Raw genomic sequence first — 14,788 nt, forward strand, 5'->3', positions numbered from 1 at the left:
CTAGACTATGGTGGGAGGGTCCTGAATTTCTTTGCAATCCTAATTTTTCAATAGATGATCACAAAGGTCCAGATTCATTTAAAATTCGTGAGTTACCCGAAGTTAAGTCGTATGTCACCGCAGTCGTAGCTCAGGATTCTTCTGAATCGTCTTTATTCCCGTTTCACCGGTTTTCTCAATTTAAACGTATGAGGCGTGCAGCGGCCTTTATGTTGCGTTTCATTCATAACAGTCGATATAAAAACAACAGGTATGTAGGCAGCCTTAGTGTTGATGAACTACATTTTGCTGATAAGACATTGGCTCGGTTATGCCAATTTGAATCTTATCCAGTTGAATGTAAGGCATTATGCAATAACGGGTCTATTAAAAATAAAAGTTGTTTATCTAAATTAAATGTATTTCTTGACGACTGCAAGATCATGCGTGTAGGTGGTCGTCTAGTTAATTCTAATGAATTTATTTATGGTAAAAAACATCCCATTGTAATTTCTAGTAAACATTACTTTGCTACTTTGTTGTTTCGACATGAGCACATCCAGCTTTTACATGCTGCTCCTCAGGCGTTACTCTTTCATTTACGCGAATCATGGTGGCCTGTAGGAGGTAGGAACCTCGCTCGTCAGATAGTACATAACTGTGTCATTTGTACGCGTATCCGAGGCAAGACGCTTACGCCTATGATGGGCAACTTACCTGCGGCGCGAGTTACGCCTAGTCTGCCATTCGTTAGGTGTGGGGTTGATTACGCGGGGCCAGTGCTCATCCTGAACCGCAAAGGTAAGGGTGCTAGACTTATCAAAGGGTATATTTGTTTATTTATTTGTTTCGTTACACGCGCAGTACACCTGGAGTTAGTCAGTGACCTTTCCAGCGAAGCATATTTACTAACTTTAAAACGTTTTATTTCACGTCGCGGTAAGCCTGCAGAAATTTATTCCGACAATGGTCGTAACTTCGTAGGTATAATGAATGATTTTTCAAAATTTTTAAATAATTGTAGTTCAGATATTTTAGAATTTGCTCAAAGTCAAAACATTAAATTTCATTTTATTCCCCCTTATTCTCCCCATTTTGGTGGTCTGTGGGAGGCAGGAGTTAAGTCGAGTAAATATCATTTACGTCGTGTGATAGGTAATGCTCACCTTACTTTCGAGGAATACAGCACAGTACTAGCACAAATAGAAGCCGTACTTAATTCCCGACCTTTGTCTCCCTCTCTCCTGATCCTCAGGACCTTTCTCCGCTTACTCCAGGTCATTTCCTTATTGGCCGACCACTGGCTGCTCCGGCATGCGATGACCTGCGCGATGTTCCTGCCAGTCGTCTCCAGCGGTACCAGAGGGTGGAGCAACTTCGCCAACACTTTTGGACTCGGTGGGCGAAAGAATACATCTCTGAGCTGCAGGTGCGGACCAAATGGAGAGAGAATAAGGATGAGCTTCAACCAGGTTCCTTGGTGGTTATCAAAGACAGTAACCTACCGCCGTTGAAGTGGCAGTTGGGACGTGTTCTGTGTACCGTCCCGGGAAAGGATGGCATATCCCGTGTTGCCGACATACAAACGTCCTCGGGCGTGCTGAGACGCGCATTCACCAACATTTGCCCTCTACTGCCGGAGGTGGACCGGGATGCTGCGACTGAGGACTGTTGAAAGCCACTGCTTCCAAGGCCGGGGGCATGTTCTGGCTTAACATTCGTGTCGACCAATCACCAGACTGCACTAACGATGACGTCGTACGGTGGACCGCGAATCGCGTTGCATTTGTCGCCCGTAGTATTTAAGTTCTATGTTAATTTTTTATTCGGCCATTACATTCTTTGCTCTCACGCAACCAACATCTTTCATTCATCACTCCAAAACCTCAAACCTCATCATCCATCAGCTTGCTTACGAAAGCCACTCACCGCTGCTGCTACAACGACAGTATAGACAGTTCAGTAAAGTAGTACTACGTTCTGCTGTAGCACAATAAAATTGCTACGGCGTAGCATATGTAATAGGATGGCATAGCAGTGTAGTAGCTGAACCAGGCGCTATTGCTATTGCCTATGTTTCTTCATCCTGTGGTTACTTTGTAAATTGCAAAATCAAACTGGATATTAATTCTGATGGAGCTTTAGCAAATTCCTGCCTCCTTTCTCTTTCATACTGCGCATATAAACGACGAGATAAAAGATCGATTTTAAGAGAATTTAACAGAGATATTGACTAAGATACCTATTAGTGAGAAAGTTCTAATTATGGGCGACATCTCTCCATATGATACAATGACCTTACGACGTAAGAGGCCTTGGCACCAGCTGTAGGCAACATGAACTGTAATGGTCAACTTCGACTCGGACGATTTCACCTGGTTGTAACAAACACCGTGTTTAGGTATCCAAGTACAAAGCCAAGTAGATGGCAGCCCCACTCGAAACATTGACATCTTAAAATATGTTATAGTTCGTTGTTTTTGCATGTTTTAATAATGCGTGGTGCAAACTGCTGGTCGGACCACAGGCTCATTACCTGTTAAATGCCTCATTTAAATGCAAGAGTAAATTAAATTATCTAAACGTAAAAAACTCAGGTCTACTGAGGTGCTCACACAATACTGAGATGCTGTATCATATTCCGTATTAAGTGTCAGAGTTAAGCAATTTCCAAGAAGAATGGATAAAAATATCTTTATCAGTACTGAGTGCCGCTTTTAACTTCTTGGGCTTGAAGGATAGAAGACATGAGGACTGTTTTGATGAGAACGACGAAGTATTTGCAAGCCCTCAGGGTCCATCGTGCTCTCCTGTAAAGGGAAAATTCATACTCTGTCTCTATGACTATCACCAAAATCCGTTCAGAAGTTTCAGCGTATCCCATTATAAAACTAGTGAACAAATTTGAAACACAAATAATAATTATTTTTTATTACTTCATAAACAAAACAGCGATGAATTTGCTACAAGCACAAACCCCAGGATTTCAAAATTCACCACGAACAATGGAAACAATTCGACCAATCACCGTGTCCTACCGGTTCCCTTCCCCGCCCACACCCTTGCGTATGCGCAGGCAGCACAAATTTTGCACTCACTACTCACTTCTCCGTTGGCGGTCAAGAGCTAAGCATTGCAACTGCAACGCGTTCTGCTACAGATTACATTACAGTACATTCAATTTACGCTTCAATTATGGAACAACAGAAAGAGCAACAAACTACGGTGACAATCGAGACACCAAAAGAAGAAGTACCGAAGAAAGAAACGAAAATTGTTGTACGTCTCATTTATTTGTAAAATTATATTTTAATGTAATTCTGTGCTGTGTGTAAACTGATTTAATCACATATTACTTTATCAGGACGAACCAGAGCCTTCAACGTCAACGGGCGCAAAAGCACCAAGACCGAAGCGCGGCAGACCTAAAGGTTCAAACCGCACCCCCCTGTCCCAGGTTCGTATAAATTATACAAGTGATATATATTTTATATTCTCTTTGGGGCTGAACAATATATTAATAATAAACTTTATTTACAGGAAGAAAGGCGCGCAAGGAACGCGCAGTATGAAAAAGAACGGAGGGAGGAGTTAGCGAAAGCCCAAACCGAATTAATGGAGGCCGCAGGCTGTAAATCGGATGTAAGTTTTGAAAAATTGAAGGTTTTTGCTTTAAAATCAACCGATTTTATTGTTTTATGACTTACTTTTATTTGTTTTTGAAGGTGACAACAGCAGCGCTTATGGCGTTTGTCATCACCAAATTAAAGAAGGCGAAAGAAATGAAAGAAGAAAACCGCCAGGCGGAAAATGAAATTAAGCGCCTTAATAGAAATTTAGAAGAGCAAAGTAAGTTAAAGTACAATTTCTCTTTAATATCAGTTTAATAATGTAAATAAATTATTAACATGTGTGTATGTCTTGTTACAGTTGCGAATTGTTTCGAGCGGTTGGGCCCGGATTTTGTATTAAGTGAGGATGAGGATGAGGAGGACAAGGAGATTGTAAGATATACTTACTGTATTCATTGGCCATACGCCACGTCAGTCAGTTATAGTCATAGTCAGTTAGCATGTAGCAAATTAACTTTTTACTGAACTTTGATTTAATTAACAAGTTTTTACTATACAGTACTTTATGCACTACCCACAGTCCCATACGTGTAATATTATTGTTGTTGATATTGTTTACTTCAACAATTTTCAATTTACAGACTCGAAAACGTAAGGTGAAACAGGAGACCACCGTCTCCTGTGATGAGAAGCGTCAGCGGGTTGAAGATACAGAAGCCGGGCCCTCACCAACAAAAACCGTCCCACCCCAAACGCCAATTGAACTTCATTTTGGCGATGCCGACATAGATTATATGTTAGGTGAGTATAAGATTTGTATTTGGGTAACCGATAACAATAAAAAAAGCTTAACGACCTTTCTATTTAATGTTATATTTTGATTGCATTTGGATCATACAACTTATCTGCTATTTTATTTTTTGTTTTCAGCTCAAAATGACTTTCTAATGGACAATACATTAGAATCTATGGAGTTTGATGATCTAATTTGAAGTATACAATGCTCATTAGAGTCTGCGTCTACGTACTAGACGCAGACCCTAATGAGCACTGTAATTTCAAATTAGTTCATTGAATATCAAATAAAAAAAATGTAAAAAAGAATAAAAAAATATATTGACTAATTGTAAATAATTTATATAAAATAAGGAATAAATATATTATTTTAAATTTAAATTTACTTATTTCATTTGTTGCCAAATTATAAACACCTTAAATTGCTATACGTATAGTTCTTGTTGCGATTTAATTGAAATATAGAATTGAATACAGTAACTAGGTATTAGAATGTTTTCTTCAACTTCGTAATGTCGGCACATTAACTAGCAAACCGCCCCGGCTTCGCACGGACAGTACCTATTTTTTTTATATTATGGGGTCTCGCGTGTTGCAAGGCAAATCATCATAGTTTTTCTTATCAATGTGAAAACGTTTCAAAACCTGTAAATTATTTTTTTCGTGAAACATTACTAAAACCTTGAAGGTTTTGTACCAAACCAAAAGGTGTATTTCCTACCAAAGCCAGATCAAATAAATTTCCATTTGAGGTGACACGAAATAGGACCACATGTAGTTGGCCATGGGCAAACTCCTAAGATATCAAATTAATTAATATATTATAAAGATAAATATGATTTAAAATTATTGGCCATGAACGAATTAATTGTAAGAGCAACGCAAAAAATAGTTGTTTTAAACAAAAGTTGGAAAGATAAAATGATTACTGTCAGATCCACTATGAAACTAGACATTTTTGTTGACTTCTTGAAGGGTAACACTTTTGACTTACGTTATTATTAGGTGGTTCTTAATTAACTGCTAATGACGTCTATTAACTTAATAGTTATCATTTTAATGAAATACCAATGAAAGGTCCTTAACTGGATACATATTTGTTAGTTGATTGATTACCCTGTTTAACATTAAAAGTCGATGAAAGTTAATAAATTATTATTTAACTCCGATTGTCTTATAGTTTAATTAAATCTATTTTCGAAAATGAACGATGGACACTCCTTTACATTTTACAGTAATTAATTGTTCATCGATTGTCTGGATCACAGGATGGTTGTGTAGTAGTAAACATTATTGCAGATGTACAATTACGTCTGTACCAAAAAAGTAACGATCGCATTGTCACACTGACCGCCATTGTGTTCCATAATGACCACAACTACAACTAAATACCTGACTCAATATCCAATGGGTCTAACCATTGGGCTTTTCTAAATCGCGCTATTAAAGTTTCCGGCGCTCGCTGCTTACACCCCGGCGACGATGTAGAAGTGGTAGGAGTCCGTTTCATCGCAGGGACGTAGTTTAGTGGAGCTACTCTAAGTCCACTGCCACCCGGCATCTACACTAGTGTATGCACATAGCAAGCACTCCGCCTGTGTACTCGAGGAGCTTGATGTTGATACTATACTCACATAGAAGTCCGTCAAGCCGACCGATACCCAGATAAAGAAACCAACGAGTAATACCTGCCATAAACACGTGTGTACCAACACCAGGTCCACGTGTTTGGGTATTACAACCCCCACTGCGAAGGATATGCGACTCCCTTTTTGTTAGTAAATTATCATTTAGGTAGTGTAAGTAGCTCGGTTTGTGTAAACTGTATGACTCCAAGTCAATTAATTAATTACACGCACAATTTTAAATTCATTTGAACTAGAAGTAATTTATCAACTTTTATAGACTTATTGAGGGTTAGAATCGTAACCAGACTTTATTCTTTGATTTCAAATGTAAGCTTAATGCCTTATTTAAATTCATCAGATACGTCCGTACCTGTTACTAGTAAAATTCAATAATATTAATGTTGCCATTGATATTTGAAAAACTATTCGTTCGTGCATTCGTTTGTTTAAAGTAAGTCTTTACAACGATAGTCCTACTTATCAATGTGAGCATACGTATTAATGTTGCTGTTTGGTTACTTTATCAAAACACCTAGCACCTACACGTATTTAATACCTACAAAAAGGCCATAAAAGAATTATTTCACAACAAAATCTGCTAAATAATAATAGACGTCGCTACCTACACGAACAATATGCACCGCTAATAAAATAGTTTAAAAGACAAGGGGCTGCCTAATCCTAGTCAAGGATTTACAACTCCTTAGAAAGACGCCAAACAGTTTTACAACAAATATTTCTATTTCCAATACGAACAATATAAAAGCAACAAACAAAAGTCTAGTATTGTTCTAAAACTTTTTCTTTAATATTTAAAATTATTGTTTTATTATACCTATATATAAAAGTGAATTTCTTGAATGAAAAATTTACGCCCTGAAAACGCAATCTCGTTGTACAGCATGCGTGTGTGTGTCCTATGTTCAGTAGTGGACGTCTTGTGGCTGATAATTATAATAACGATGATGAACATCATCAAGTAAAAATAGGTTTTATTAATAAATATAAAGAAGCGTATAAATCCTCAAAGAACTTGTTAAGCTGTCCCGGCTGTTGAGCCGTCGTAAGGGACCAGGTTGGGGATGGTTATAAAACAATAAATACCCCTTAATAACAAATTTTGGGACTGCTCGTATTTTTTCACTTGGCATTGTAAAAGGATTAGCATTATAAGCCGACTTATTCTTTACAAATCTCCAAATAATGACTCCTATATTAAGTTAAATATTACAAAGCCCAGTCAATTCAAATATTGAAACAAAGCTGTTTTCATTTGTTTGTAACCTTATTTTTTTAAAGAACGATTTGGCACAATGTAGTACCGTACCGTAGTTATTATCCTAAAAATATTTGTCTTACTTTTAAGAAAGTAGTTTATATAACTATTTTTAATGAATCAACTGCAAACTACAACTATTTAAGAAATAGTTGAAATTAATTCTTACCTAACCCTGATTTTGATATTAATTCTGATGCAGCTTTAGCAAAATCCTGCCTTCTTTCCCTGTCATACTGCGCATATAAACGACGAGATAAAAGATCGATTTTACGAGAAATTAACAGAGATATTGAACAAGATACCTATTAGCGAGAAAGTTCTAATTATGGGCGATGTCTCTCCAATGACCTTAAGACCTAAGAGGCCTTGGCAACAGCTGTAGGCAACATGAACTGTAAAGATCAACTTCTACTCGGACGATTTTACCCGGCTGTAACCAACACCGTGTTTAGGTAACCAAGTATAAAGCCAAGTAGATGCAGCCCCATTCGAAACATTGACATCTTAAAATATGTTATAGTTCGTCAACAAGTTGTTTTGCATGTTTTAATAATGCGTGGTGCAAACTGCTGGTCGGACCACAGGCTCATTACCTGTTAAATGCCTCATTTAAATGCAAGAGTAAATTAAATTATCTAAACGTAAAAAACTCAGGTCTACGGAGGTGCTCACACAATACTGAGATGCTGTATCATATTCCGTATTAAGTGTCAGATCAGAGTTAAGCAATTTCCAAGAAGAATGGATAAAAATATCTGAGTACTGAGTGCCGCTTTTAACTTCTTGGGCTGTAGGATAGAAGACATGAGGACTGTTTTGATGAGAAAGACGAAGTATTTGCAAGCCCTCAGGGTCCATCGTGCTCTCCTGTAAAAGGAAAAGTCTATCAACCAAGTCAGCTCATACTCTGTGTGTATACCAACTATCATCAAAATCCGTTCAGTAGTTTCAGCGTATCCCATTATAAAACTAGTGAACAAATTTGCAACACAAATAATAATTATTTTTTATTACTTCATAAACAAAACAGCGATGAATTTGCTACAAGCACAAACCCCAGGATTTCAAAATTCACCACGAACAATGGAAACATTTCGACCAATCACCGTGTCCTACCGGTTCCCTTCCCCGCCCACACCCCTGCGTATGCGCAGGCAGCACAAATTTTGCACTCACTACTCACTTCTCCGTTGGCGGTCAAGAGCTAACCATTGCAACTGCAACGCGTTCTGCTACAGATTACATTACAGTGCATTCAATTTACGCTTCAATTATGGAACAACAGAAAGAGCAACAAACTACGGTGACAATCGAGACACCAAAAGAAGAAGTACCGAAGAAAGAAACGAAAATTGTTGTACGTCTCATTTATTTGTAAAATTACATTTTAATGTAATTCTGTGCTGTGTGTAAACTGATTTAATCACATATTACTTTATCAGGACGAACCAGAGCCTTCCACCTCGACAGGCGCAAAAGCACCAAGACCGAAGCGCGGCAGACCTAAAGGTTCAAACCGCACCCCCCTGTCCCAGGTTCGTATAAATTATACAAGTGATATATATTTTATATTCCTTTGGGGCTGAACAATATATTAATAATAAACTTTATTTACAGGAAGAAAGGCGCGCAAGGAACGCGCAGTACGAAAAAGAACGGAGGGAGGAGTTAGCGAAAGCTCAAACCGAATTAATGGAGGCCGCAGGCTGTAAATCGGATGTAAGTTTTGAAAAATTGAAGGTTTTTGCTTTAAAATCAACCGATTTCATTGTTTTATGTCTTACTTTTATTTGTTTTTGAAGGTGACGACAGCAGCGCTTATGGCGTTTGTAATAACGAAATTTAATAAGGCGAAAGAAATAGAAGAAGAAAACCGCCAAGCGGAAAATGAAATTAAGCGCCTAAATAGAAATTTAGAAGAGCAAAGTAAGTTAAAGTACTATTTCTTTTCAATATCAGTTTAATAATGTAAATAAATTATTAACATGTGTGTATGTCTTGTTACAGTTGCGAGTTGTTTCGAGCGGTTGGGCCCGGATTTTGTATTAAGTGAGGATGAGGATGAGGAGGACAAGGAGATTGTAAGATATACTTACTGTATTCATTGGCCATACGCCGCGTCAGTCAGTTATAGTCATAGTCAGTTAGCGTGTAGCAAATTAACTTTTTACAGAACTTCGATTTAATTAACAAGATTTTTACTATACTTTATGCACTACCCACAGTACCATACGTTTAATGTTACTATAGTTGATATTGTTTACTTAAACGATTTTCAATTTACAGACTCGAAAACGTAAGGTGAAACAGGAGACCACCGTCTCCTGTGATGAGAAGCGTCAGCGGGTTGAACAGCCAGCTGACCTTGCAGAAGCCGGGCCTTCACCAAGTACCGTCCCACCCCAAACGCCAATTACTCTTCATTTTGGGGACGCCGACATAGATTATATGTTGGGTGAGTATAAGACTTGTATTTGGGTAACCGATAACAATAAAAGAGGCTTAACGACCTTTCTATTTAATGTTATATTTTGATTGCATTTGGATCATACAACTTATCTGCTATTTTATTTTTTGTTTTCAGCTCAAAACGACTTCCTTCAAGATGTTACTGTTGAATCTCTGGAATTTGATGATCTAATTTGAAGTATACAATGCTCATTGGAGTCTGCGTCTTCGTACTAAACGCAGACCCTAATGAGCACTGTTAATTCAAATTAGTTCATTGAATTCCAAATTTAAAAAATGAAAAAAAGAATAAAAAAATATATTGATAGTTGTAAATAATTTATATAAATTATAAAATAAGGAATAAACATATTATTTTAATTTTAAATTTACTTATTTCATTTGTTGCCATATGATAAACACCTTAAATTGCTATACGTATAGTTCTTGGTGCGATTTAATCTGAATACAATAACTAGGTAATTAGAATGTTTTCTTCAACTTCGTAATGTGTTTTGAACTAGCAAACCGCCCCGGCTTCGCACGGGTAGTACCTATTATATTTATATTGTAGTGTCTCGCGTGTTGCAAGGCATATCATCATAGTTTTTCTTATCAATGTAAAAACGTTTCAAAACCTGTAAATTATTTTTTTCGTGAAACACTACTAAAACCTTCAATGTATTTCCTACCAAAGCCAGATCAAATAAATTTCCATTTGAGGTGACACGAAATAGGACCACATGTAGTTGGCCATGGGCAAACTCCTAAGATATCAAATTAATTAATAAATTATAAAGATAAATATGATTTAAAATTATTGGCCATGAACGAATTATTTGTAACAGCAACGCAAAAAATAGTTGTTTTAAACAAAAGTTGGAAAGATAAAATGATTACTGTCAGATCCACTATGAAACTAGACATTTTTGTTGACTTCTTGAAGGGTAACACTTTTGACTTACGTTATTATTAGGTGGTTCTTAATTAACTGCTAATGACGTCTATTAACTTAATAGTTATCATTTTAATGAAATACCAATGAAAGGTCCTTAACTGGATACATATTTGTTAGTTGATTGATTACCCTGTTTAACATTAAAAGTCGATGAAAGTTAATAAATCATTATTTAACTCCGATTGTCTTATAGTTCAATTAAATCAATTTTCGAAAACGGGCCTTGGTTCCCTCCTTTACATTTTACAGTAATTAATTGTTCATCGATTGTCTGTATCACAGGATGGTTGTGTAGTAGTAAACATTACTGCAGATGTACAATTACGTCTGTACCAAGAAAGTAACGATCCCATTGTTGTACTGACCGGCATTTTGTTCCATAATGACCACAACCTCAACTAAATACCTGACTCAATATCCAATGGGTTTGACCACAGGGCTTTTCTAAATCGCGCTATTAAAGTTTTCGGCGCTCGCTGCTTACACCCCGGCGACGATGTAGAAGAGGTAGGAGTCCGTTTCATCGCAGGGAAGTAGTTTAGTGGAGCTACTCTAAGTCCACTGCCACCCGGCATCTACACTAGTGTATGCACATAGCAAGCACTCCGCCTGTGTACTCGAGGAGCTTGATGTTGATACTATACTCACATAGAAGTCCGTCAAGCCGACCGATACCCAGATAAAGAAACCAACGAGTAATACCTGCCATAAACACGTGTGTACCAACACCAGGTCCACGTGTTTGGGTATTACAACCCCCACTGCGAAGGATATGCGACTCCCTTTTTGTTAGTTAATTATCATTTAGGTAGTGTAAGTAGCTCGGTTTGTGTAAACTGTATGACTCCAAGTCAATTAATTAATTACACGCACAATTTTAAATTCATTTGAACTAGAAGTCATTTATCAACTTTCATAGACTCATTGAGGGTTAGAATCGTAACCAGACTTTATTCTTTTATTTCAAATGTAAGCTTAATGCCTTATTTAGAAAATTCATCAGATACGTCCGTACCTGTTACTAGTAAAATTCAATAATATAAATGTTGCTATTGATATTCGAAAAACCATTCGTTCGTGCATTCGTTTGTTAAAAGTAAGTCTTTACAACGATAGTTATACTTATCAATGTGAGCATACGTATTAATGTTGCTGTTTGGTTACTTTATCAAAACACCTAGCACCTACACGTATTTAATACCCACAAAAAGGCTATAAAAGAACTATTTCACAACAAAATCTGCTAAATAATAATAGACGACGCTCCTACACGAACAATATGCACCGCTAATAAAATAGTTTAATAGACAAGGGGCTGCCTAATCCTAGTCAAGGATTTACAACTCCTTAGAAAGACGCCAAACAGTTTTACAACAAATATTTATATTTCCAATACGAACAATATAAAAGTAACAAACAAAAATCAAGTATTGTTCTAATATTAAACTTTTTTTCTAATATTTAAAATTATTGTTTTATTATACCTTAAGTGAATTTCTTGAATGAAAAATGTACGCCCTGAAAACGCAATCTCGCTGTACAGCATGCGTGTGTGTGTGTCCTATGTTCAGTAGTAGACGTCTTGTGGCCGATATGATAATGATGATGAACATCAAGTAAAAATAGGTTTTATCAATAAATGTAAAGAAGTGTATAAATCCTCAAAGAACTTGTTAAGCTGTCCCGGCTGTTGAGCAGTCGTAAGGGACCACGTTGGGGATGGTTAGAAAACAATAAATAAACCTTAATAACAAATTTTGGGACTGCTCGTATTTTTGCACTTTGCATTGTAAAGGGATTAAGATTTTAAACCAACTTATTCTTTACAAATGTCCAAATAATGACTCCTATATTAAGTTAAATATTACAAAGCCCAGTCAATTCAAATATTGAAACAAAGCTGTTTTCATTTGTTTGTAACCTTATTTTTTTAAAGAGCGATTTGGCACAATGTAGTAGTTATTATCCTAAAAATATTTGTCTTACTTTTAATAAAGTAGTTTATATAACTACTTTTAATGAATCAACTGCAAACTACAACTATTTAATAAATAGTTATAATTAATTCTTATCTAACCCTGATTTGATAATTAAAAAAGGACACGTAACATACATAACATATACAGTGTAAACACGATCATAAAATAAATGGCTTTAACTGTAACAAGTATAAAATGATGAAACATACGTTATAAACATCAGTTAAGTACGGTAGTACTATAATTTGCCGTAGCACACTTGCTACGCCGTAGCAACTACTACGCCGCGGCGTAGCAGATTGATTACAATGTCACGTGGAGTATCTTTAACAGTAATCAAAGTTTCGATCGTTTGCAGTGGATATTTGTATATGATAAATCAATCTTGAGCCAGTTAGCAACAGTCAGAACAAGTAAAAAAGCGAAGTTCCCGCGGGACACACACATATACATAATAATATGTTTGGAATTACGAAAACAAAACATAATAGCAATCCCAAATGCACCCGCTTATCTATAAATGTTTCACAGAAATACTTCTTTGTATTATTTCATAAAAGAACCAGTTTCTTTGTAAATTAACTTTTTATTCTTTGCTAAAATACCACGTAGATTTGTATTTTCTATTACTTTGCAAATTGAAAGTCAAATCCCAGGTATTCAAAATTTTGTTACCGTCAAAATCATCACGAACAATGGAATCATTTCGACCAATCACCATGTTCTAACGACTTCCTATCCCCGCTCGTACCCCTGCGTGCGCGCAGGCAGCACGAATTTGGCATTCGCTACTCACTCAGTACTTAGTTCGTGACCAAGTGCAAACCATTGCAACTGCAACGCGTTCTGCTTTTGTTAACAGCAAAGTTAATTTTTGGAATAGATATGGAATCAGAAAAGATTTTAAGGAATTTGAAGAAGGTATATATTATTTATTTGTAAAATTAAGGATTTTTTCCAAAGTTTTGTGTCATTTCTTAACTGAATTTTGTTATTTTATCAGGGAAAGAGCCAGAAAAGATCCTCAAAAACTGGCTCTAAGGCGCCCAGACCGAGGCGCGGCAGACCAACCGGTGCAAACCGGACCCCTCTCTCCCTGGTGCGTATAAAACAAATGCTACAAGTTATTTATATTGCATATTCTCATTGGGACTGAACATTGTATTAATAATGAACTTTATTTACAGGAAGAACGGCGCGCAAGAAATGCGCAGTACGAAAGGGAGAGGAGGGAGGATTTAGCCCAGGCCCAGGCTGAGCTAGCTGAGGCCGCTGGGTGCGACCCGAATGTAAGTTTACAAACCTTGAAATCTTTACAAGTTCAAGTTGAACCGACTTTATTGTTGTACACGTTATGTCTTACTTTCATTTCTTTTTGTAGGTATCGGAGGCCGACTTGTTGGCATTTGTAGTCAATAAGTTGAGTGCAGACAAATTTAAAGAAAAGCAGAGCATCGAAGACTATAGGCGGACTAACGCGGATTTGGAGACACAAAGTAAGTGGTATAATGAAATTTACATGATCAATGATTGGTGTTCCTACGAGTATTTACTTATGAAGTGTTGTATTTTTATAGTCGCACAGCTGGAGGCGTCCCGAAACGCCCAGCCACCACCAGTTGTGCCACCGCCACAGCCAGACATGTCGCTTGGCCAAGACCTGGAGGACTTGAATCTTATCAGTAAGTATTAGATTTACATTTGATTGACTGTCTATTTTGGCTACAATTGTAACTAAATACACTACATTTATAACTTGTGTGGTTAACAAGTACTTATTGTTATTTTGTAGTTCCAGAACTGGGCCCGTCCCCTAACCCACCATCTACAATATCGCAAGATCAGGACTTACTTGATATAGACTATCAAGATCTTCTTTGTAAGTATAAGATTTGTACTGGAGTAACTATGTATATTATGATTCCATTTGTAACACGCAACTAACTAGTATTGTATTGTTTGTAGTTCCCGAGCTGGAGCAGGTAACCAGCCAACTTGCTCCACTCATCACATCGGTGTTGGCGGACTGCCCGCCTGGGCAGGGCTTCCCGCAGCAAGAGACCTGACGCCACTTTTCTGTAAGTATTTGTTTCGTACTTGAGTAACTGATAATAAAATTAGGCTTTGCCTTTTGACCTTTCTATTTAAAG

The sequence above is a fragment of the Spodoptera frugiperda genome, chromosome 8 (genome assembly GCF_023101765.2).
Source record: "Spodoptera frugiperda isolate SF20-4 chromosome 8, AGI-APGP_CSIRO_Sfru_2.0, whole genome shotgun sequence".
Classification (NCBI taxonomy): domain Eukaryota; kingdom Metazoa; phylum Arthropoda; class Insecta; order Lepidoptera; family Noctuidae; genus Spodoptera; species Spodoptera frugiperda.